The following is a 5,407-nucleotide window of genomic DNA, read 5'->3' on the forward strand; positions in this document are numbered from 1 at the left end:
CTCCAAGGTCGTTGTCATTGTTCTTGTTATTTTATTGCCTCCAGTAAAAAGATAATATTTACAAAAGACAAAATTCACTATATGCATGGAGATATAAAACAGGAAGTCCTTTTTATTTCCAATTTTAAATAGTTGTACTGAAGACATTGCATTTCCACTTGTAATACAGTGCTTATAAAGTGCAACGTTATCCTTTCCTGGTGCACACATTCCATGTCCAAGTATTGAGGATACCCAGTACTTCACTGTAGCAGTTAAACTTTAACAACTGCCATAGAATTTGCTACAAATTTAGGTCCTTCTGTATTTTATTGTGTGGAACAATGCTAAATCTATAGTTGGGGTTGGCTTAATCAGCCTCTTCAATGGTGGGCCTTGAGGAATCACCACCAGAAGGAGGAGCTCCCTACCAGGGAAGCCCCCCAGGCCTTCCTCCAGGCACGCCACCTGCACTCTGGTACAGCTTGGTAATGATGGGATTGCAGGCTTTCTCCACCTCCTTCAGCCAATGTTCAAATTCTTCCTTTTCTGCAGTCTAATTTTTATCCCGTTGGTTGAGGATTTAATCATACTTATCAAGAATCTTCTGTTTATCGTCATCATTGATCTTGCCCTGAAGTTTTTCATCTTCATCGGTTGCTTTCATACTGAAAGCATAGGACTCCAGTGAAATCTTGGAGGACACCTCATCCCTCTGCTTCTCATCTTCAGCTTTGTACTTCCCTGCTTCCTGGACCATATGCTCCATGTCCTCTTGCTCAAATGGCCCTTGTCACTAGTGATGGTCATCTTGTTCTCTTTCCCTGTACTCTTGTCAACAGCAGAGACATTTAGGATGCCATTGGCATCAATATCAAAGGTGACTTGAATCTGAGGAACACCATGGGATGCAGGATCTATGCCTGTGAGTTCAAACTTGCCATGCAGGTTGTTATCCTTAGTCATGGCACTCCCACCTTCACATACTTGAAGAAGCACACCAGGCTGGTTGTCAGAGTAGGTAATGAAGGTCTGTGTCTGCTTGTTAGGAATGGTAATAATGCATTTGATGAAGACTGTCATGACACCACCAGCAGTTTCAGTACTAAGAGAAAGAGACATCCAAGAACAGCAAATCTTGAACATTTTCAGACTTGTCTCCAGAGAAAATGGCTGCCTGAACAGCTGCGCCATCAGTAACTGCCTCATCAGGATTGATACTCTTATTCAATTCTTTTCCATTGAAGAAATCTTGAAAAACTTCTGGATCTTAGGGATATGGGTAGAACCACCCACCAGGACAATGTCATGGACTGGTGACGTTTGGCATTTTGAAGAACCTTATGCACAGGTTTCAGAGTGCCACCAAACAGGTCAATATTCCACTCTTCAAACTGAGCATGGGTAATGGAGGTATAGAAGTCAATTCCTTCATAGAGGGAATTAATCTCAATACTGGTTTGGGTGCTGGAAGAGAGGGTTCCCTTAGCTCGTCACATGCAGCACAGAGATAGCAGACAGCTCTTTTGTTCTCACTTATGTCTTTCTTATTTTTGTGCTTGAACTCTGAAATAAAATGGTTGACCATTCGGTTGTCCAAGTCTTCTCCACCTAAGTGGGTGCCTCCAGCTGTAGACTTCACCTCAAGTGAGACTGACACATCAAAGGTGCCACCTCCTAAATCAAATATCAGCGTATTTCTTTCAGCTCCAACCTTTTTGTCTAAGCCATAAGTGATAGCAGCAGCTGTTGGCTCATTGATAATTCTAAGTACATGAAGACCAGCAATGGTTCCAGCATCTTTGGTTGCTTGACCCTGAGGGTTATTAAAGTAAACTGGTACAGTGACCACAGCCTTGGCAACAGTCTTCCCAAGATAAGTTTCTGCAATTTCCTTCATCTTTGTCAGCACTACAGAAGATTCTTCCTCTGAATAGAGGCTCTTTGTCTCTCCTTTGCATTTGACTTGGACCTTGGGTCTGCCTGCATCGTTCATCACTGTGAAGGGCCAATGCTTCATATCAGACTGGATGACAGCATCATCAAATCTATGTCTAATCAGATGCTCAGCATAAAAAACTGTGATGTTGGGGTTCATTGCAACTTGATTTTTTTTTTCGGTATCTCTGATAAGTCATTCGGTGTCAGTGAAAGCGACATAACTTGGGGTGGTTCGGTTTCCCTGATCATTGACGATTATCTCCACTTTCCCATGCTGGAAGACACCCACAGAGTAATAGGTGGTGCCAAGATCAATGCCAGCCGCAAGTCCCTTCGACATGATTGCTTACGTGTAGGCCAGGTTCTGCTGGTGAAGTGATCACACACACAAAAATCTCCAAAGCTGCTGGCGCATTCAATGAGACCAGGAAAACCTTTTTGAAAGACGTTATTCTACTGAGTAATCAATGAGGAAACAGGCAGATGTTGTTAAGTGGTTCAAAAGAGAATCTGGTGAGCAGACACATTTACAGATCAAGAATATTCACATGAATATGCAAATACAGCAAAAACTGTTTGTTCCGTGGGGAAAGAAGCCAGTGAAGCCTCTGTTGGATGTTTTAGAATTTTCCTGTCTACAGGCAAGAATTATTTTTCACTCTTATGTTATCTACATTGTAAAGTCCTAAATATCCTCCATAGGAACAGAATTTGGTAACCTTGAATAAAATTCCCTAGATTTCTAAAAATTCAGTAATCCACAATTATCCTACTTTGAGCTTTGTTTTTCCTTTTATAATTTCTACAGGGTAGCCCAGGAAGAAGACCAGTAGTCCACACTGATTCATCTCATAGTAGAGAAGAACTTCTGCAGATTTATTGTTATTTCTTTTTTACAATACATTTCTTCTTCCACAATTACTATAGGTAGTTTTCTTTGAAAGATGTAAAAATTATAATAGGAACTTTTTTTTCTAGGGATTTGGAATTTGTGTTCAAAACCAATTTTGAAAAAGTTTAACCAAGTACTTATTTTTATACCTTACATGTCTTTTCCTTTAAAATTGGAGCACCAATATAATACATACTTCAATCTAATTGGAGAATTTTTATTTCCACATTTATAAACTCCTATATTAGGGCCAGGGATTTGGCTCAGTGGTTCTGCCACCTGTCTTGCTAGTGCAAGGCCCTGAGTTCGATACCTGGCACCAACCAACCAACAAACAAACAAACAAAAACTCCTATATTATAGCATGAAGATGGTTATGTTGGTATTAGGCAAATATTGTATTAAGTTTAAAATTATTTTACTCAAATAAGATGACTAAATATTATCCTTACTGCTATAAATTCTCAAATATATAATCAACTTGATGTATAACCTGTTGAAAATCATTTCATGAATTAGCAATCTAGTTGATTTAATGGCCTTCATAATTCTCTCTCTCAGAAAAAATATATAATCTCAGTCACCTGAATAAATGAGTCATAAATGTTAATGCTATTCTTTACTAACTTGCCGCTTTAGTTTCAGTAACTTAATGTAAATCTATTCTACTTATCAAATATGCAAATGAAACCAGAATTTTCATGTATGAAAATCATTCTTACATACAGAGGAGTTGTAAATGTCATATGAGATCTTAATAGAAAAGACAAATATCACATTAATGATATGGGGTATTGATCATTATAACTGTCTTTTTTCTTGAAAAATCATAACCATCTTGGAATGTTCCTTTGTCAGGTTGTGGTAAATTATTGTCTTATTTTCTTACTGTAGCTATCTTTCTTTCTCCCCCAAGTTCACTATTTCAAAACATGAGAATGATGTAGAATCACATCATTGACTCTGTTTATCTTTATGACTAGGTGAAGAAACAAATCTGAAACAAGAAAAATAAAGAAAATAAATGATGTTCAGAAAGCCTAATCCAAAGATGGTGCTGACTTGTTTCTTTCCTATTTAAATGCAAATACTTTATCTTGCTGAAACATTCACTTTCCATTTCAGAAGCAATTACTGACTGTGCACAGCTGTGCCCCACCCCTCGATTGTCAATATGTACTGTTTCAACCATAGCAAAAATATTTTTAACTGTTGTAACCACACTATTTCAGATGTGTTAGCATCATCATCCTCCATGTGACAGGATTTACTGAGTCCAATTCCAACGGGACTCTCAACAGCTGTGGTCAGCTGCATTCAAGGCACCTGACTGCAAAAAAAAAAGGTCTCTGAGGCAGGGGTTTCAGGTTTGTATATTTTCTTCACATATTACATTTCCCCCTCTACCTCCCTTTAGCCTGAACTATTCTAACACCTATCTTTGAGCTTGTCAGTGCCTTCATTTGTATTCTCCAGAAGGACTTTGCTCAAATGGTACGGATAGCATTTGTTTAGTATAAATTTAATTACATGACTGGTGTTCTTAAAGATAGCAGACCATAATGCTACTTAAAATAATGCAAACACACAAGGTTAAATAGTCCATGGTTTCTCTCACATGAGAAACCCAAAAATATAAGTGCAGATCAAAAGAAAAGATAGATTATGGGAAATAGGGAGACATCTTTTTCAGATGAGAAGGGGATTAAGAGATGGAATGAGGGGTGAGGGAGGGCAGAGGATGATAAAAGGAATCGAAGTGCATTATGCACATGGATCAACTCCCCAAAAGCAATACAATTATTATGTTCTGCAAATGTGCTAATAAAAAAAAAACTAAAAATGAGAGAATCCATGCTTAGATGGAATGTGAATTTTTGAGACAAGTGCTCATCCTGTAGCTTTTATATGTTCTACTAGAAATAGCCTTCTCAAGCACCAAATGATTCCCTGCTTCATTAGTTGATTAAAAGATGAAATCAGTCTAGAGATTTAGAGTCCTCTTTTGTAAGCTGAAGTCCTGGAGGATGGAAATACAGAGAAAAGGAATGTGATTTCTCTTCAAACTTAAAAAAATGTAGAATATTTAGACTTATTGTTTAAATTAGGGCACTATTTCAGGGCATGACTACATTTGTTAATCCATGTGATTGATTCTCAGAAAAAAACAAAGGTAATCGTGAGTTACTGTTGATGGTGATGCTGTAGCCAGTACTGTACTGGAACAATATTTGTTATGCTGCATGCAATTCAAAAGACTTTTTTTCCTCAAAGACCTTCATGATGGCATCAGTGGTACAGGATCCTAACTTGTTTTTAGAGCTGGGTGGCTTGGCTTTGACTTCTCACTCTACAACTTTCTGCCTGGATGACTTTAGTAAGTTTGTTTTGAGGATGTATAAATTGGGGACCCTAAAAATAAAGAACATAATGTATAAAAAGTGCTAAGTTCAAATAATTATTATTCACACCACCATATATGTGGCAATATTTAAATTTAAAATGTTCGATTGGATATTCAAATTGATAAAGCTAGTATATGTTTTCACAGGCATTCAATTCAAGCATCTGTTAGTCCGTTGCAGTTCTGATGTC

At 37.7% G+C, this 5,407-nt stretch overlaps 1 pseudogene; it reads right to left on the bottom strand.

Moving 5' to 3' along the window:
* Positions 1-349: 349 nt before the first annotated feature.
* LOC104856477 lies at positions 350-2,260 on the bottom strand (annotated as a pseudogene).
* Positions 2,261-5,407: the final 3,147 nt, after the last annotated feature.

The sequence above is a fragment of the Fukomys damarensis genome, unplaced genomic scaffold (genome assembly GCF_012274545.1).
Source record: "Fukomys damarensis isolate Sample0158 unplaced genomic scaffold, DMR_v1.0_HiC HiC_scaffold_2, whole genome shotgun sequence".
NCBI lineage: Eukaryota > Metazoa > Chordata > Mammalia > Rodentia > Bathyergidae > Fukomys > Fukomys damarensis.